A 22,502-nucleotide genomic window follows, 5' to 3' on the forward strand; every position below is an offset into this window, starting at 1 on the left:
TTAGAAATAACTAATAGTTTAGTTAGCTTTTGTAAAGTGTTTGTAATCTCGTTTTAAACAAGAAATCTTGTAATCATATAAGGGTATTTAAATCCCTAATGTATATAAAGAAAAATATTAGCATACAGATCGTGTCTTTACATAAGAACGCTAATACCTATGAAAACAGATAGTTTATACTTCATCATCTATATAAAGATGAACTAAGGATGAAACGAATGAATTAAGACATAAGAATATGTCTACTCAAGAAAAATCAATTATCCGAACATTGAAAGTTCAAGAGTATAATTGATAGAAATAAATGGAAGGAATCAGTCAAGATCAAGAAGTAAAGGAATATCATTACTCAAGTATAAATATCTTGAAAGGTATTGAGATGAGTAAGTTAAAAGGATTCGATAGACTGAATCCAAGAAGCAATCCTGTTAACATCAGTAAATGTTTAGAATACAAAAGGTAAGGTAAATAGTTAAACACAACTGGCCACTGTGCTTAGCAATTTACAATTACTGATGATATTCTGAACTATTGACTGAATATGTCATCCAAAGATATGAGTTAACAACAAATCATAGATTGCAACTATTCAAATAGTTCAAGTTAAACCCAAGCAACGGATTAGAAAAAGTCTGATGATAAATCGATAAGCAAGAAATCACTCACCACGAATCTCGAGGACGAGATTCATTCCAAGGTGGGGAGGATGTAACATCCCCAAAAGTTTGATCCAAAAATGGCAAGTTAGTAAAACTAAAGAGGTTTAAAAATAAAAAATAAAAATCTTGATTTATTGACCCATCGCGATACGCGATGGGCATAGCCAAAGAGGCCATTGCGATACGCGATGGTCCTTGATGACACATCAACACGTGTCACTCGGAGGTGACACGTGGCAGACGACGCGACACGTGGCAGGCCATGTGTCAACACGTTGGCAGAGGGTGGTTAAGATGGTGACACGTGTCCGCCACATGGCGAAACGTGGCACTCTCTGAGTAACACATGTCATCGCGATACGCGATGACCAAAAAGAAAGGTTCCATCGTGTATCGCGATGGGACCACTTTTCAGCTATAAATAGGACGTCCCATGGCTCATTTCTATCACACCACCCCACTCTCTCTCTAGAAACTTTCTCTCTCTACCTCGATTTCCGTGCCACCGACCCGAAAACTATAACCTCGTAAGCAGGCATCGCAAAAATAACAGGTCACGGGGGTTGCAGTTATCTGCCCCGTTGTGACGACCATGTACGGTCTGAGCGATAAGCCTGTGTAGGTACATGTACAAAAAAACAATAATATAATATAATATAATATAATATAATATAATATAATATAATATAATATAATATAATATAATATAATATAATATAATATAATATAATATAATATAATATAATATAATATAATATAATATAATATACAAACCTGTGCAACGGGTCCCTGATGGCTGAGGCTTTGCAGTTTGGCGCGTATTCTCCGCGGATTATAGGGCAAGGTGTATCGCTAATCGCCGTCCAAAAACGCCTCAACTCGTCATCTGGTGTATCGTGTATGCTCATCGTCCAAACAGGGTCGGTTATATCCTGAAATGTGTACAAGCCCATCGCCAAGACAAACTCCTCCATCGATAGAAAATGCTCCACCCCGAACATACGGAACCGAACCTTCCGCCCGACTGGTATCCGCACCATCAGCCAACATCTTGACCTGTGGATCTCCCTCCGGACGTGGCCTTAAACAATATTTACACGTTGGTTAAATCTACTTTATTTATAAGTTATTTGAAAATGAAAAAATTACCTGAAAATGAATGTAGAGTAAAACTCTAGCGTGAGAGCCCGGTACGCTGGGTGCTGGGCGGTAAACAATCTCTCCCACGGTGTATCCTTCCCAATAAAGGTCACTGTTGGGATATATGAGGGGGGACTACTAAAGTGTTCCGCCAGCTCTCGGCAGTTGCACTGGTAGCTCAAAAGTTCAAAATAGCATCTACACAGTCACCACTGTTATTTTTAATATATATGTAATTTGATAAGTATATATTTTTAAAATCTATTTTATATATATTATTTTGGTGATGTTTTGAGTGAAAGGTTGAATGTTTTTGTGGTTTTGACGAGTTGAACTGATTATAACCCGTGGGTATTTAACATCTTCAAAATCAGATCAGATACGCCGCATATCGATCGATATGCCGTGGACCTGATTTACAGCAGAATCTGCGGCGTATCGATCGATATGCGGCGTATCTGATCTACTTTTGAAGATATTTATGATTATTTTAATATTTCTGATACTATTTTATATTATTTTTAATTTATATATTTTATCATGATAATTTTTATATATTATCAAAAGTATTATTTTAAAAAATAAATTATTTTTAAGTTAGATATTTTATCATATTTTATTTTTTTAAATATCATGTTTTATATTTTTAAATAATTTTTTTTAAATTTATTATCGAAAATATTATTTTAAAAAATATATTATTTTTAAGTTATATATTTTATCATGTTTTATTTTTTTTAAATAAATATATTATCAAATATATTTGCTTAAAAAATATATTATTTTTAAATCATACATTTTATCAAGTTGTTTTTATTTAAAAATTGTTGATAACACAAACATTTTATTCCTAATTATTCATAATAATACAAAACATTTTATTGATAGTATCTCAAACATTTTACAAATCATCCTAAATACTGATATCAAGCAACAGAATCAAAATACTGATATCAAGCAATGTAAATAAAGTAATATTTAGTAACGTGTTGAAAAAGAATAATAATAATTCTTTTTAAAAAAAAATAGGTCATACGTTATTAGTTACATAAGAAAATGTCGTCTCCCGTATGTAACGATCACCATCATCATCATCAACGTCCTCATCGCCTCCTTCGTCGTAAGCCTCTTGAATGCCATCAACGACGTTGCTCGTGACTGGTCTTGACATGTATGGTTGCTCTCCTAAAGGTAACTGGTACGAATTCTGGGTTCCGTAATACGAACCATCTACATGTAACTGCTGGGAAGACTGAGCATAAGACTCCTCGACTCTGGCCTCATATATATTCGACGATGTCCTATTATCCTCCGGCCACGAAGGGTGACTACCGCTGTATATGATATACCCCTGATAAAAATATTGGCAAGGCAACATATAATATTTAAAAAATAACTAACGCGCATTGTACTATATAAACACACTAAATAACCTGGTCAGGATTTGGTAAGTCGTACTGCTCAATATTTCCATACCCAGGCTCATGGTTCGAGTCGGGAAGTTCATTCAAATCTGGCAAGCCCGACTGCTCCGGATGATCGTTGTATGCCTAGCCCGACTGCTTGTCGTTCCCGTCACCAAACAAAATATCATATAAGTCCATTATATTTTAACCAACACAAATACTGGATCTATATTTTAACAAACACAAATAATTTCGATGTCGATATCTTCGGATGGATGGTATATGTAGAGAAAGGGAGACGGATGTGCCAAAATTAAATTATTGTCTTGATCCGGGGCGGATCGGTCGATCCACGGCGGATCATCTACGATTTATGACTGATTTGATAGTCGTAGGTTGACGTGTAATCGATCGATATGTCGCGGATAAGGTACAAACATAATAAGACAAAAGCCGACATCGGTTTGCGTGCCGAACATTGTTTTGCGTGCCACAGACCCGACAATCACGACCTCGTAATTCGTGCCAAATAACCGGTGTTTCCTCGAAGTGTGTGCCACTCAAGAAACCCGACATTCTGTCTCGAAGTACGTGCACGACCCGGCGACACCCGAACATTGCCTCGATTTGCGTGCCAATAAGAGTTAATCAAGAACATCTCGATAAACGTGCATAGAGTAGAAGTGCTGCCCGGATAAACTTAGGAATATCTAACTCCGAATACCCGTGCGAGGTAAGGGGTTCTGCCTAAGTTATTATTATATTATTATAAATGGCTTAGACCATAGTCGGAAGTATAGCCGAACCTTGATTACGATTAAGAATAATATAACTTTTCTTGAGCAAAGGTTATAGTCAAAATAGTATTTCTTTATGACTAAGAAATATAATACAAGATATTATAATTATGAAATTAATGTTTCTTCTTGAAGAAGAAACTCAGAATAGACGTTTCTTCCTGAAGAAGAAACGTAACATATAAATGGTAAATAAAGAAAGGGACTAAAGGTCCAAATGTTTTATATAAACAAATGATTTTATCAAGGTTAAAGCTATACAAAATAGAGTAAAGGTCTAAAGCTAGATCGTTGATCTAGATATTTATACAAAAATGTTATTCTCGTACTATAGGTTCGAGGTATCAAAACAAGAAGCAGAAATCAGAAAACATGAATCAGTATCAGAAACTGATTATAAACAGACAAGGTGAATACGCCCCAAACCTTTTATATTGAGTTAGAATGTTTGCATAGGATTTACGAATCCTTAAAACTTTGTGTACAATAATAAGAAACGGACACTTTGATTAAGAGTATACATGTGTCTGGATCCAAACATACATGGTGACTCGGCATTTCCCCGAAGCCATGCATATCATCAACATGCTCTGAAGGTCTACGGGACTGTTCAGAGAAATGATATTGTGTATATAATTAATTGTACATGGTACTTAGGGTAATTTGATCCCAATTTAGTTGGGTGCCTAATGAGTAGTCACAAAGGTATTATTGTTGGTTTCACAAAGGTATTGAAAAGAGATTTTAGAGTCAGAGTTATTCACCAGCTTTGTGCTGACGTATTTTCCCACCCATGTTACAGGGAAACAAGAAAGGTTAGACCAGACAAGCAAGAAGGAATAGAAGATTGGAATTATAGTCATTAGATGCTATCTGATGGCTCAGATATTTTATTTGAAAATATTATAAAGGAGTTATGTTTTACAAAAGAAATGTATTTAAAATATCATACGGGTATTTAAACCCGAGATTTTAATAAGTTTTCAAAGTAATAATACTTTATTAAAGACTTCCGCTGAAATAAAACCCGCAACTCTGATTTATTTACAAAACATGTACCAACTTGTGGTCACACGTCTAGGCCGTAAGTGAGGGTGTGACATTCTTCTTCTTCTTCTTATATTATATATCATGGTTAATTAGTATGCATGCCAAAGTTAAAATTTAAATAGAAACTAACATCAACTTTTATAATTTAACATAGCTGTAATTTGTTTAATACATACATATTTTTATTTTTCTAGTTATTAAGTCACAATTCTTGAGTATATGCAAAGAATAAATAATCATAACAAAAGTTGGGTTAAATAGGTCATATCCTTATAAACCGCATATATTTATATATGTCGTGTTCGAGTTTGTGTGACCGGCACAATACTTATATTTTTCTTGTGTTCACGTTGAATATATACGTATCACATGAGCCGTTTAGCGACCCTAAGAATTGTAAATGAATTTTATCAAAATTATAAAAAAATTGCTTCAAAATTTTATTTATGTGCGGCTACTATTTTTAGCCTCCTTGCTTAAATTGAAGAAAAATATAACATTATTCATTTATCGTGGTGGTGGCTAGTGGTGGTGGCGGCCTCAGGTGGCGGTAGTTGGTGGTGATTGTAGCCCATCATGGTGGTGAAGGAGGAAAATGAATACTACTCTAGTCTTAGCCAAAAGATAATTGAGTGTCATATCAAATTAGTGTGTTTCTTTGAATAAGAATGCAAACAAACCACCTATATACCCAATTCCTTTATTCCTATGGTTAAATCAAACTTTTTTTTCTAAACTACCAACGGTATCGATTTATTAAATTAAACCTATTTGTCCAAGACTAACCATAGTCAATCCATTTGGTTATGTCAAAATGCCGTAGAGTGAATGTAAACCTCATTAGTATTTTTTAAACACGCCCGACATGTTTGTCTTAAAATTCACCAAGTTGATATTGAGCACTTTCTGATTGTAACTTTTAAGTCTTATACAAGACCATGGACACTTGACTGATCATCAAAACGAAGTTGTATCATTTTGGTAACTCAATTTGTTAGTTTACCGTTTATTGTAAACTTTTAGTAATTTCATCAATTTCTTCAAATACCACAAGTTTAGCAATTAAGCTTTTCAATATGATTCAAGTCAGTTTTAATAGTTATTATAGTCCATTTCCATCAAGACATAATTCCACTCTACATCAACTTTATAAAAAAAAACCCGCACACACACATGAAATTATGTTATATAATAAAGATTGCACTTAACCAATAGTTGCAAACTTCATATACAAGGTTTCTAATCCTATGACTTAATAAACAACTATAATTTCAAGAAATCATAAATATGTTATTAGTTCGTTAACCTACTTAATACTCGATAAGTGAAATTTTCGTTGCAAAGAAGCTCAGAAGTGGATGGATTCTTGACTCTTAGATGTGGTTATAACTGGATATAAGTGAATTAGAGTGACTATCAAAATCTTTAATTTCTATACAAATCCCTCAGCCTTGATCGTTTTAGAGCACTCAAGAACACTGTTGATACGAGTACCACGTACGTGACCGATGTGATAGTCCTAATGATCATTTCCTTATCAATATGTTCTGTACGAATATGTATATATGAACCACAACCGTTCAATTTGATTGAAAAGATACTTCACTACAGAAAGAGAAAAAAAAATTAATATGAAGTTGTTTAAAAGTATTATAATATCTAGTAAAGAAGAGTTGCAAGAGAATAATATTGGGTGCACTTTGTACCTTTTTAACCTTAGATGGTCCCGTCCCACATGTCTCGTTATATGCGGCAACTCAGTTCCTATGGCTCCCTTCGTTTTAAGTGGAATAGCCGCTTTCCAGTACACTTTATTTTTTTTTTTTTGTTTTATTATACACGTTTTTCTCTTTTGAATGTTCGTCTCAAATATGCAAATTCAGACCCCATTTATTTGAAGGCTTCTATATTTAGACCCGGCTTATTTGAAAGATTTTATACTCCAACACATAATAAATAGTCGGGTTTTTGGTTATTATATCCAACAGTTTAATAAATGGCCGTGTATGATTGGCCCGTTTAATAAGTGGCTCGTGCTTAAACGTGTCAACTCGTTTATGACATATTTAACCTATATTTTATAACCCACCAACCCAAATCCCGATTAGCATTTGTATAACTTTATTACTATCTACCAGTTTAATCTTAACTCTTAAGTATACACGGAAATGCAGAATAGGGATGATGTGTTTTACACGAGTAAAATATATGACTCGTGTTTAGATTGAACGCAAGTCAAACAAAAACTCTATGTTGTAAACTGTTTAAGTATGCTCGTATGTTTCTTCGTATTCTTTGTTAAAACATTTTTGTGTTTTTATTTTTATTTTTTAAAAACTGATAACAAAATAATATAAAATATATCCAGAACATATGAAAGTTATTTTATTATTATTTTTTTTGCATTACCTTTCGTAATTAACAAAATGAATAACTAATAAACTTTGTTTCAACTTGATAATGTGTTAGGCTACCAAATTTATTTCTCTATTATACTGTTAAATTACTGTTCTTGTTATCATTACTTATTACGCACCAAAAAATTTCAAATGTATATGAGGGAATTCTTTTTTTTTATCATTAATTAGAGTTTCTCTCAATTAATTTGCATTGGCGTAGTTTTATTAAAATGTTTGTGTTTTGGGACTAAAAACTCAACAAAAATCAAAACTGAGGTTAAAACTAAAATTTTATAATTTGCATGTCTAAAGTCCAAATTAGTGGCACGTGAGGGACCTACACTGCTATTGTGGTAAAGGAGGTCGATTATCGTTCACATTAAACGAAAACAACATTTGCTGCGTGTATGCATGCATAAACGATCAAAGAGAAGAAGAGATTAATAATTAAATACGAAATCCGAAAGAAAATAAAGCATTACAACTTGCTGGATACGAAGCAAAAATTCACTTTAATTTATACATATCAAATTTTAAAATAACTAAATGGATGTGAATAGGTAGTTTAATAATTTATTTTAGATAAACAAAGTTGAACTAGTCATATATATAAATTATAAAACCAAACATATTGCATTTTAATTTATGATAAAAGAAGCACACTAATTGAATATGGGTTGAACCATAATCATCTGTATTTATTAAATTGGATTGTGGTTGAAGCTCTTCCTGTCACTTTTCATTAGGCATGCAAAAAACATATTATTACGTTCTTGAATGCATATAGCACCAATTTTCCACCTTTCAATATGTGGATAAGACCATCTTTTGGGCTCACACTAAAGTGTAATAATTTCATTTAAAAGAACTTAATAATATCTTTACCTTTCTTAAAATCAAATTATGTGATTAGCCCCTTTATATTCATCCTATATTAAGAATTAATGTATGGTTTAATGGTTCTAAAATTCACCCATTTTTACCCACACCATGGTCCAACTGATCATGGGCCAGCAACCATCTAGTATATATATATATATATATATATATATATATGACCTTTACATCCATTGATAAAAGTTGGTGGGGTGGGAATACACTAGGAAACTTTGACTGGGTCAACCAATCCCTTAAAAGTTGTTGTGAACACATAGGTTTGCTTAAACAACCGTTGCACTAACAAAACCATAATTGAAGACATGATCAAGATTCGCAAGACACATGAACAATATTAAAACTAATCTAAAGTTGGCATCAACACACGTCTGATCCTACTGTTTATAATTAGTACTTGTCACACCTGTAAATATCATATAAAGTGGATCATATGTGATGTATATATCATGTAGACATTACATGAATCATCATCATGTAGATGATAAGATTTGCAGTTCTAAACTTGTAAGACTACAGCTACACATCATTGGACAAAACATAGTGCTGCTCAGCTTTACTTGAACAATCCTATGAGGGACTTGTTGTCCCATGAAGTACTGTACTTAAAAAAAAAGGTTTTCATTATGTAACCAAGCATTCTTAGACCATAATAAATGAAATCATCCAATCAATGCAGCATATATGTCATTTTTAAATGAACAATGTTTCTTATCTCCATCATGATCACAACTTTTAAATGAGGATTATGATCCACTAACAATATAAAACTATATATAGTACTATAGCCATATGAATATATAATATATTACCTAGCTACTTGGATCTAGGATGCTTATTATATTTATATGCCATTTTCTGGTTACCAGCAAGTAGTTCTAATGATACTTCCATAGTCTGCGCGTTCGTTTCACAGAATGGAATTAAATTGGATTTGGAATTTGAAAGAATTGGATTTGGAATCTGAACATTCCAATAGGAATTGGAATTGAGGGGAATTGAAATCAAAATACATTCTTAATGTGTTCGTTTGACTCAAGTGATTAGAAAAAGGAGAGGTTTTTTTTTTTTTTTTTTTTGTAACAATGATAACGGCGAAAATATTTTAGAATTTTTGTTTTTTTATTTATATTTTGCGTTATGATTTTTTTATTATTTTTTTGAATTTTTTATGGGTTTTCTATTAAGATCAAAAACCTCTAAAAAAATATTCAAAAATAATAATAAAAAATTCATAACTCAAAATATAAATTAAAAACAAAAAATGTAAAAAAAACTAAAATGTTTTATTCATTGTCCTCGTAACGAAAAAAAAACTCGAGATAAAATTCCAATGAATTTCTTTGAATTCCTCCACATTTTGGAAGGATTTAAAATCCCTGTATTGAAGGAATCAGAAGGAATTAAATTCCAATTCCAATTCTTTGAACCGAACACACCAAAATGGAATAAGATTCCAATTCCAGCGAAACGAATACGCCATGTCATGGGATTTTAATTCCAATTCCATTGAATTCCCACAAATTCTGTGAAACAAACACGCCCTAAATGATTAATATAATGAAGTGGGACCCGATCAACATGCCTTACCAGCCAACTAAAAAGAAGTGAAATTTTGGTGTTTTATTAAAATGGTATGATTATGGTATGGTTAAGGTAGGAGTTGTTATAAGTTGATGGTGAATAAGTTTGACAAATGGTATAGCTCAATCATTAAATTATGCTTTCTATTAGGGGGCATCGCATGCTTAGAGAGCAGGATTTAGATCAAATTGAATACTATTTGCTCATTTTCAACTCTGTATATTTTCTATAACATTAGAACATAAACTCTAATAGTCTTAAAATAAAAACAAATGGTGGATCTGGGTTATGGTCCATCCTTTTTATTCATGGGCCAGATCTTGATCCATCAAGCTAGCAGGTTAAATCACCATCCATTTAGTTGGTTCATGGGTCAAACCATTAGTTGATATGATCCAAACCCGACCCCTTGCATGCATACCTGAAGCCTGAAGGAGCACAAAAGAAACGGCTACGCTAATATTAGGGGAAAATGTCTATGTTTCTTCAGACCTTAAGTATAAAATAGTCATGAAAAACTTTCAGTTGACAGGAAATTAATATATTTTCTTTCTTTTTTTCCAATTAGAAACTGTTTTGAGATTGCTATGAAGAAGTATATAACCAATGATACGTGATACCATTTTTCCAGATCGGGTTTATATGAAGCCTTAGGCCCGGAGTAGATCCAACTCGCTAAACTTAAAATTTCATATTTTTTTTGGGCTAGGCCCGGATTGGTTGCATTTCATATCTACACTGAAGTATTACACTATTGCTCCCTGTTCACAAACAGTTCATGAGGTTGTGTGTAGTTGTGCCAAGGAGGGACGCCAACCGACCGTCAGGTCAGAAAAGCAGGATGCCAAAACAGCTACGCAGCAGCCAATGTGGGACGGCACCATCCGCCATTTCGCCAAGGCTACTACGTCATTGTTAAAAAGATGAGTTTGTAAGGCCTCATTGTCTACCTGATAGTGACGTAACACTTTAAGTATTTTAACTTGAACACTACACACAGCCTAATAAACAGATAGAATCTAGTCTCATTGTACAAAGGGTTGAATTAAAAATTAAAAATAATTTAGCTTTACATAAACCATAAAAAATAAAAAGAATGTTAATAAACACAAAACGTACATCATCACATTTGTCGACTACATTTTAATTTTGTCATCTATGAACTTTTTTCTTTCTTAACTTTAAGCCCTACCTTATTTGAAAGGAAGAACATGTGAGCTAAAAAGTCTAAAATCTTACTTTTTGACAATTGCAATGAAGGAGAAACTTAATTTTGTAACAAAAATAAGGAACCAAACAATGGAAGTTAAATACACTCAAAACTACTTTGTTTTCTCATATAATATTTCTATAAGGTAAAATATAATATTTCTATAAGGTAAAACTGAAAGAGGAGGTTGCAATATGATCCAGTATGAAGAAAAGACCGTAAAAGATGTAACAAAAACTTGGTGATATAAGACCTTATGGCCAAATCTAGCCGACGAACGAGAGTGTTTAAAGGGTCCGATGATCCTCCTACCAAATAATACTTTTTTGTTAACACCAAATATACAATATAATAGTTCAACTACTCAATTTGTTACAAAAACATGTAGGTTTTTGTAACATGTGGATTTAATTTTATATTTTGAATTTCATAAATTGTCTAAAAAAACATATAGGATATATGTTTCTATTTAAAATTGTAATATATAATATTATGACAACAGACTTCTAGCACCAGTAACCTTAACAAGTAAACCACCAGTTTGATTCCAAGGTAAATCTTTAAAACATCATTCTCGTACTAAAACCAAACCGGGAGTAGTAACCTAACACAGCCAAAACACATTAATTAACAATAATTCTACACTATCACTTCTAATTTTCTCTAAACCTAATCCATTATCCATCATCTTCATATCATCCCCGGTGTGGAAATAGCAAGATCCGGCAAAGTAAAACACTCCCCACCACCTGCCACGTGTTCTCCACCCTCGGCCCACGTGTTCCCACCACCACCCATCGCCGCCGCATAATGCCCACTATCACCCACGCCGGAAAACGGCCAAACCCCTCTTCCAATTCCAAACCCAAAACCACCATCTTCAAATCCTCCAAACAACCCAACCCCATGACTGTTAACATTAATATTAATATTATTATTATTATTGTTCAACAACGAGGTGAAACTCTCACACATGGGCTTCCCATCTCCAAGAAAATGCAACCCAGCAGCACCACCGTGTTCTCCGGCGAAGGGTAACAATATAGGTGTGGCAGTGGGTGGAGCCATGTGACGGAACTCAAGGGTGGAGTTAGGGTTATGGTTGGAACTTAGCCGTGAACGTTTGGCGTTCTTTCGGCTGCCGCCGCCGATGGGGATGTCCCGGAGAGTGCCGCCGTGGGTCCAGTAGCGGCGGCAGGCTTTGCAGAAGTGACGAGGCTGGGAGAAGTTGTAGTTGTTGTAGTAGCAGAACTTGGTGTTGGTGGAGTCGCAGCGTGGGCATGGAAGGTGTTCGGGTTCTTGTGGTGGTGTGCAGCCGGTGATCGGGTGAGGTTTGGTGGTGGTGGTTGGACGGCGTTGGGTGCAGGATGATGATTGTGATGGCATTTTTGTTGAAATGATATTTGAGTAGAGTGTGTTGTTTTTAGTTTGGTTTGGAGTGAGAGTGTGATATGTGGGAATGAATGTTGGTGAGTGAGGGGTTTTATGGAGGCAAGGAAGGATGAAAGAGAATAAGTGAGTGAGCAGGCTCTTTTACAGGGAGAGAGAGATTGCAGATGGAATAGAGAGAGACCGTAAAAGCTTTAAACCTATACTTGTTGGTTCTTTAACATGTTATTGTTTACTGTACCATAATCAGATACGCTATCCAAACGAAACACAATACCCAATAATAATAATAATAACTAGGTAATGTCCGCCGCGTTGCGGCGACACATCGACGCAAACTCGGTCACTTTTGGTTAAGTTCGTGACGACACCGAGACTAAATCAATCAGATAAATATTTAGAAGTCCAAAACGGTAACGATAAATGTACAACTTATGATCAAATGACACGGATTATGATTCTTTAAACGCCCAAAATAGTATCAGCACACGTACAACTTATAATCAAAGCAACACATATATAGTCGGTATCTGATAGAAAAATAAATTAGTAAACGCATAGCTTATAATACAAAAAATAATATAAGTAAAATGACGTTTATTCGGTTGACAAATTACAGGCATTGTGACGAACGTTCGGTCGGTATCTATAGGTTTGTCACAACACTGGAACTAAACCCAAAAAATAGTTTCAAAAAATTGACATTAAAAACAAAAAAAATACCAAAAAACAAAAAAAAAAAAGACATAGACATTGCCGCGGCGATTCGACGGTCGGTAATACTTTGGTGCATTATCATACCAGAAGTAAAGATAAAAAATAAGTTCGTTGTTAGCTAGGTTTGTTACGGTACCGAAAATAAACAAACAACAACACGGATGTTGCGGCGACGAGGCGTTGCGTTTTTAATTGGTATTGTTTAAATTCGTTACGATACCAAAACTAAATCAAAAACTCAATATCCTCAAATTATTATACTAAAAAAACCATTAATAAAAAGAAACAAAATTTTAAAAACTTGTTACATCCTATCAAAATTAAAACAATGAGTAGGCTAAAAAATTAGACAGCCAAAGCAGCCCATCAAAGTTAAAACAATAAGGAAAAAAAATAGACTGCCAAATCCAAGGACTCGAACCTTGGCAGTTTAACAACAAAGTAGAAAAGTCAACTTAGCCAATATACCACCATTAACAAACTTTATTTAGTGATGAAAATAAAAGCATAAATGCTAAAGCAGCTATAAAGGAGTTGTGACACCCTCATTTGATATTTATTTATATATATAATAATAATAATACTTTTCTATAATAATAAGGTTAAATTATGGAGGAGGATATCTGTGTCGCTGATAGTAAAATATGGCAAGTGGCCCCAGCCATCTCGACCCCTCCCCGAGTTGTGTTTCGAAGTTGCATTTGCATCTTTGTGAAGTTGCTTGTGGTGAGTACAGTTGCCTGTTGTTAAATAGTACGGAGTAATATTACTGCTACATTTTTAATAAATTAAATAACCGTTTTATTCACATAAATATACCTATTTAAACTTACAAAAGAATGCACCACTTCCATCTATCTATCTATCTTTATTTTAAAATGCATACATCTTTCTATCTATTTTAACCATAAAACAAAAAAAAAAACACCATGAACGAACGAAAACAACTTCAACTAAATGGTTGGTTGTACCAAACGAAGACGCAAATAATGTACACTCGAGGATGGTGCGCTGTCGATGGCGTGGGTTGAGACCACCAATATCGATCACAATTTGTGGTTTGCTTAAGCGCTACTATTCCACTAACCAGTTATTTACGAAATGAAGGGTAATTAATCCACTATAAAAATTCAAGGTTTAACACAATCCACCAACAGGTTATTAGAGGGGAATGGGTACTTATTGTACTACCCTTCACCGACCAATCATACCCCCGTTATTCATTTTTACCCTCAAGTACCTACAAACCAGAAAATAACTGGAAACACATATCAACAAGAACCCTAAAACTTTTTTTGTTTTTGTTAAAACTTAAAAATAAATAAAACAATTAAATGTAATTAAAATTAAAATTTCATTAAAATTAAAAATATTACATAATTGAAAACCGAAAAAATAAAATATGACTATCAAACCAAAAAAATTAAAACATGAACATCTAAACTAGATGATCCTTCGGCCAATTATATTTTCCGTTACCTTTTTCACGGTCACGTCGAACGATTTTTTTAGAAGTGCACGATGAAGTTGCCGTGTCTTCCCCTTAGGCTTCGTGTAACATCCCGAAATTTCCAAAATAATATTAATTGTATTACTTAATAATAGAGGGAAAGTTTACTCGGGTTATCGGGAAATAAATAAATAGAGTAGGAGTTGGTATGGGTCGGGCTAGTGTTGGGTAATGGATATGGGTTATGGACTTGGGTTATGAAAGAAGGAAGGAGAGTCCATGGGCTTAAGCCCATGATCCCTAAATATAAATACCACTAATCACCATTTAATCCTCATTCTCACATATTCCATACACCACCAAAACACACACAACACCATCTTATAACCCGAACCAAGATCCGAAGGCGAAAACCCGAGCTTGTTGGTGCTGGAACGTTGTGACGGACCAAAACAACATCAAGGCTTAACCGGGTTCGTAGTTCAACTCGTTCAAGGTACGTTTATAGTTAGAAATCGTTCGTATAGGTTCGGTTTGATTTGGGAAATCATAAATCTGTGTTAGTTTGTTATAAACGAACCTAAAACAACAAATATTACTGGAATTGATTAGCATTTGATAGGTTAATTGTTAACCTAAAAGAACCCATAACCTATATGCCTAAATCGCACCCCTTAAACATCGATGTTAGGCCGATTTGATGGTTGGGGTTTGTAGGCGCTGGTCAGACGATTACGTGGATACCTAAATCGAGTTATTTGGTTAAGAAACGAAGATGATTAAGGACGAACAATAGCTGCAGCCGACAACTTCGCCTGCAAGCTAAGTTCGCCTGATGAACTTCGCCTGCAAGCTAAGTTCGCCTGATGACAACTTCGCCTAAAAGCTAAGTTCGCCTGATGACAACTTCGCCTAAAAGCTAAGTTCGCCTAAGGGTTAACTTCGCCTAAAACTAAGTTCGCCTAAGGGTTAACTTCGCCTAAAGCTAAGTTCGCCTAAGGTTTAACTTCGCCTAAAGCTAAGTTCGCCTAAGGTTTAACTTCGCCTAAAGTCGAGTTCGATTAGAAAATAAATTATAAACGATAAGTAAAAGTAAGCTAATACTAGGCCGCCAGATTAGATCAGGCGAGTATTAATACGTGTAACTTATACAGTCAGCCGAGCTCAGTTAAAGAATGGATTTACAACTATCGGAGGAAGAGGCAGAGTTCAGGTGAGTTTCTAGCCCCATTTCCTTGTTATGTTTTCGGGGCTGTGTGCATACTCGATGTGAAGTGTGAATACACTTACCTTAAGTGGTAAGTGTATGCTATAGATGTTATACGAGGTAGCTATTATATAATACTTGTTGGTGCGTGAACGATCTTCGGATATTGCACGCATCGCCAAGGACAGTGATTGCCAAGTGGTTATTAGTGTGTATGTATGCTATGATGTGACTTGCTTAGTATATAAATGATATGAAGCATGTTGTAGATAAGTAGAGGTAGAGCGTGTTAGAAGTGACAAGGGTGTAGTAAGAGTGATAGTGGCATGACGATAGTACGTGGTAGGGTAAGCCTATACGTGACTACGTCATTAAAGTGGCAAAGTGGCAAAGCGGCATAACGTTAAACGTTATTAAAGTGGCAAAGTGGCATAACGTTATACGTTATTAAAGTGGCAAAGTGGTAAGGTGGTAGGTGTAAATAAGAGGCTAAGTGGTAAGGTAAGCAGGTTAGATAGTGGACTACGTGTCTTCGGATACGTATATGATGCATGTAGTGGTTGTATGATAAGTTGCTTGATTAACTAGAACTCACTCAGCGTAGCTGACTTTTAGTATGCACGCAGGTGAGTAGGAGGAGGCATCTCGCTTGAGGAGACACGTGGCACTGAATAAGAGGCTGGCATCGGAAGACTCAAGATGTTTAAGTTTAATGTTTCGTTTATTTTGAAAGGCAAAATGATGTTTTAAGACAAGACGTGTTTTGATATGAAATGTTTTAAGAAAGTTTTTATATTCCGCGAAAGTTTTAATGAACTCTGATTTGTATGAACTGTGTTTATGAGTAAATCCGACGCGAAAGTAGGGCTACCGGGTTCGGGGCCTTACACTTTGCTCGATGAGATCTTTAAAAAAGCGTATGCTACTATCACTTGAAAAAATATCGTTATCAAAATCGTTCGGCGATATGAATATCCCAAGATCATCGTTTGAGAAATTAGCTAATAAGGGTTTGAGTGAATGGAAATGATGAAGGTTGAGTGAATAAAAATGATGAAATGTTTGAGTGAAAAAAAATGGTGTCTGAGTTAGTGGTATTTGTCTCTAGTAAATTAATTCTTAATAGGTGTTTTAATTTCTTCAAAACTCTCAAACTATCATTAAACACACGGTAAACATTTGCCACAAATTGTAATTTGTTAAACTACCTATATAATTAGGGGTGAGTTTGTCATATGGTAAACTACTCATCAATCTTACCCATACCAGTGCCCCGACCCCTCTTATAGATCAACCTGATGAGTGGATCAAAGAAGTTGTAAACTCTACACTCGACCATTAATTGCACTACAACCAACGTTTCACAATTATTAACCGTTGATTTATCATAAGACCATGAGTAGTCATAACTCTCCATCCCAGGCGTTATGCGTCACGTGACGCTTAGTCAGAGTTATGGTTTTACAAAAACATGGTGTAGTCATAACTCTCCACCCCCAGGCGTTATGCGCCACGTGACGCCCAATCACTATTAATTTTATTTGTTTTTTTTAAATAATAATTCATTTAAATATTAAACATAAAATTAAAAAACAACATTTAAATTAAAAAATACATCAAACTTACAAATAAAAACTAAATTAAAATAAAAAAATACATTAAGTTAAAAAAAATACATAAATAATACTAATAACACTACATGTTATATTTTTCTAAAATTTTCGCTTGTCGAGTGGCTTTTAGAGATTGGACTCTCGGGTCGTATTCGGATAGCTCGCTTGATAAAATCTCGATATCTTTGTCCATTTCATTCCTTCTAAGTAGTTCGACGTCGTCCAAATTTACTTTAGGTCGTTGGTTCCAAGTTCGTGTAAATATTGGAGTCGAGTGTTCATTTCTTTGAATTGACTTTCCATTTCGGCATTCGGACCCGTTGCAGACGACGAAGCGACCCCTTTCCCCCTTCCCTTTCCCTTGCTTCTTCTACCCCCGGCCGAGGCATCTCGGTAGTATTCACGGCTTCATTATCGCTTAAGTTGAAGTTTCGAGCGTCGGAACGGGGCGTGTCTGGATCAACCAAAGACAATGTTTTAGACTTTTTTTACGCGGACCACCTTCGGCATTGGCATCCAAAACCTGGCCCCATTTTGGGTGAAACCTCAAGTAATCTTTCCAATGGCCAAAGTAATTGAAGGCCCCCGAGACCTAATGTTGATACTCTGTCAACGCGTTTTCCATGACATCCGCGTCCGAGACACCACTACTCCTCCTTCGATTCATCCGAGAGAAAACCGTATGGAAACCCATGCATTTGGTGTTTGTGTCGCCCCATTCCGACAACGAATCTTTTTCTCGACGCGGGTCCCTGCCAAGTTCGTGGAACAACTATTTAATTTTGTGCCAAAATATCCCCGTTTTTTGATAGTTCGCTAAAAAAATAAAAACATTACAAGTTCAATGTTTGTTCTAAGAAATTTTAAAAAAATATATATGTATTTTAAAAGCATACCGCACTTGGCATCTTCCGATATCGCGTACCAAGCACGAGCACATAGTACGCACTCATCGTTACTCCACGGTATCACCGTCTTTTTAACCCGAGGTTCGCCGGCGGGCTTCTTTGCGTGTTTTCTCAGACGTCCGCGTTGGCTCGAACCTCCTACGGTCTCCGGGACGGGTTGTGTCTCCGGCACGAACTCCTCATCGGGTTGGGTGCCCGGGACGGGTTGGGAACCCGAATCGGCAAAAATGTTTGTGGTTGGGTTTTGGAAACCAGGCACCGCATTTGGCATAGAGTTTTGTAAATATACAATGTACGCGGCCATTTGCGCGTCGAACGGATGCGGGGGTTGAGGGACGGGTACGGTTGGCATCGGGGCGTTTGATGGGTTCGGTTGTGGATTTTGGTTACTTGCGTTGCCTTGACGGGAAAATTGACCGAAACCGAGGACATTTTGGTTGTTATTTGGAAACATTTTGGTAGTATTGTAGTATAAATAATTGTGTTATATTTGGTAGAGAAGTAAAATAGTAGTGTTAAAAATGAGGTTTAGATTGGTTTTTATAGTGTATATTTTAGTTAATTTATTTTTTAATCCAAACTTTCCAACGGTAACATAGGTTTCCAACGGTAACTTTTTTGATTTGTGAGCCATTTGCAACGTTATACATAAAACACGGACAAAAAAAATTCACAAAACGCCCGGGGGGGGGGGGGTGCCCCCGGCGTTATAGGCTAAAACGCCTTCACAACTTTGCCACTACGGGTGTTCTAAGTAATTTATTTAATCATCATGTAACTTTATGGTTATGGTTCTTTAATAAATAAGCTAGCTTTCCTTTATGTTTATTATTACTTAAACATAATTAACAAAAAATACTTAAAATAATTATAAACATAACTAATCATTAAAATGTAAACCAAACGAGTTATCCGAATCTGTATACCTATCACACTCGTCTTAGGATACGGTCGTGGTATCACCAACGATCTTCATCGACCGCTCATGAATCTTGTGTAACATCCTATTTAAGCGTCTTCTAAAATAAATAATTTAATTATTCAAGAGATTAAAAGAAAAGAATTATGGAGTTAAGTATTAGCTTAAAGTAAAGCAATGGTTTTAATGAAAGATAATGAAGTTAGGGTTCATGGGCTATGAGTATAAATATTCTTTAAACCTTAAATATTTTTCCCTCACACCAATTTATACCACACTTTACACACGCTTGGGTTTTTGAATGTTTCTTATCGCAGTTTCGAAACTAACAAATGCTGTTTGGTTAGCATTGTTGGTTGTTTTTGTGGGTTCAAGTGGGAGTGTTTTCATCTAATGTGATAATCGTACAAATAACTAGTATATTATGCGAATATAAGAACAATTATTATTACTCTAAAGTATTTATTTTTAGCAATTAATATGTTACCCGTATCTCAAATAAGACTAAACCCATAACATTTTGTTTGAATACTTCCTCAAAGTATGCCCCCAAAATTCACTCATCCAAGTTTCCCCACTATTCTTGAAATAATAAGTAGCCCTTATATGTTTATTGCCAATTTCAAAATTTATAAAAATTAAATAAACTTGAAATAGGTTTATAAAAATAGAATGCATGTTATCTCATATTAGGGTCGGGTGAAAGTTATGAAGATGAATATGCAAAAGAAGCCGCACCCTTATTTAAAGAAATTGAAGTTATATATCATAATTTAGAATCTTTAATGTTTAGAAGTTTAGTGAATCTTTAAAATTTAGCTAGGTTAAAACTCTTGTTTCTTTAATGTATAGTCCATACCTTACAAAGAATCATCGAGTGATTTTACAAAAGAAAATCAAAATGTTAGCATTTTATATGTGAACATCGATGTTGAGTTGTATAATATAGCCGTGTATAAATTTTGAAATTGGCAATAAGGGGGTTTTTGGGATTCCTTATTTCCACCAACTTATAACTTATAAACTTTTTAAAAAGTTAATAATGTGTAAAAGGTGTTTGGCAAACCATAAGGACTTATGGTTTTTAACTTATGGCCAAGGCAAATTAAGAGGATTTTGAAAAGTTATGATTCTCTAACTTATTAACTTAAAGGGTATACTATTCCCAAACACTCCATAAAAGCCAACTTATTAACATAAGTTAATACAAACACTTTTATACAAACTCCTTTTCAAAAATTCATAAGTTTATAATTCCTTTTCACATAAAGTCCTTTTAAACTTAAATAAGGAATCTGTAACACCCCGGCTAAAGCAGAAACGCCTGAGTGTGACGTACAGATTGCCCAAAACACATGTAACACTATTAAGCGACAATATTATCATTAATTCATTCCAAAGCATCAAGTACACAAGTTATTTCAAGTGAACAAACACAAGGGAAAAGGAACAAAACAAACATCTTCTTGTTTATTATCTAGATAACCTAACTTCTAGTATCCTCTTCATTTCATCCTCTAATAAAAGTACCTCTAGCATATATATAAAATAATGTCAACTAACTTAATAGTTGATGAGTTCACACAGTTTAATAATATATAAAAACCATACAATTCCATGAAAACTTGTGAAAAACACATAAGGGTTCTTTACACTAGAATCAATGGTCCATGAGTGTAAAGAATAAATAAAGGTCTTTTCCAGTTGGGATTGTGCACCAACGTACTCAGATCGGAGTCCCTTTTCCACCAGAAACAAATGGTCCATGGGTGCAAAGGGGGGCGTATGATCATACTTATCGAAGAAATCCATGCACGTAATAATTGAGCAAGTAACAAGTAAACACACAAGTCCATGATGCGAATTGTAGTTTGTAAATAATAAATAAACGGAATTGAATTTTGATAGGATATATATGCTACCCCCAAAAGTAATAAAAAGGTAAAAAGGAGGTGTGAGAAACTCACATTTGAGGTTGAATGATAACTTGAAAGTAATATAATAAGTGCGTTATATGAAACCAAACGATCGAATATCACGAGCTAAAATAATAATAAAAACACGAGAATTACTAACAAATTTTATGGAATAATATGTCAGTTTTAAAGTTCATACGTTTTCTTATATATATATATATATTGTTACATATTTGAAAGTATATTAATACTTAAGTCTATGGATTTTAATGATTTATTATTATAATATTACTAACAAGATTTAATGTTGATGTTTACGGGATTTGTCGGATTAGGATTTATAAAATTTACAATGTTATTATATATATAATTATTCTACGAGTTTTAACGAGTGTTGCCGGGTTTGTGAAAGTTGATTCTTGAACGAAATTGCTAACGGAAATTAAAACATCTTTTGTTTAAGTATAAAAATAATTTTATTTATTTTGTATGATTTATAAATATATATTTGTTTTAATATAACTAATAAAATAGTTTTTAAAAAAATATATAAAAGGACTTGTTGTGACCCGGGTTCAAACCCGGGTCTCCATGTCCACACCAAACATAAACAACCACTAGACCAATCAGTTTATATTGTTAAAATATGGAAACACTTATTTATAAACAAAATCACATATTCATCTTCTTCCTCAAAAACCCTAGATTCAATTATCCAAAATCAATCCGTGTCTGTTAGATTTAGGTTAGGGGTTTTGTTTGTCGGGTTTAAACGAATCAAAACCATGTGACAATTACCTTAGATGGTGCCGGAATGTGGATGAACAATGAGTTGGCTGGAACTGATATTCTAAGAACAAATTGTTGATAATAACGAATTTGTTTGTGTGATTTTATGTCTATAGCACGTTTAGAAGAAGATTAGGATGCTATTTATAGCCTCAATTGATCCATTGGGTGTTTAATTCGTGTTATTGATATTTCAATTATTATCCGGCGGTTTAAGGATGAATCCGAACGTTGGGGGGTGTTAATATGCGTAATGAGACTTGATTAAGCTTTAAGATGATGGAGAAACGAGTTTATATCATTAAAATTGATTAAAAATAGCGTTTTGGGATGTTTTAATGCTCTCTGGAGCTCTTGTATCGTCGCCGGAGTTTGGGTCTGCCGGAAAAACGTGAGGGAGGGGGAAGAGGGCTGGTCTTTTATAATTATTATTATTATATTATATTATATTTTGA

General features: G+C 34.5%; 1 pseudogene; it reads right to left on the bottom strand.

Moving 5' to 3' along the window:
- Window positions 1-11,771: 11,771 nt before the first annotated feature.
- Window positions 11,772-12,533, bottom strand: LOC143575821 (dof zinc finger protein DOF3.4 pseudogene; annotated as a pseudogene).
- Between the last annotated feature and the right edge of the window lie 9,969 nt (window positions 12,534-22,502).

The sequence above is a fragment of the Bidens hawaiensis genome, unplaced genomic scaffold, assembly GCF_021521415.1.
Source record: "Bidens hawaiensis isolate Kalapana, Puna unplaced genomic scaffold, B.hawaiensis_p1.1 tig00027759_1, whole genome shotgun sequence".
NCBI classification, from domain to species: Eukaryota; Viridiplantae; Streptophyta; class Magnoliopsida; order Asterales; family Asteraceae; genus Bidens; species Bidens hawaiensis.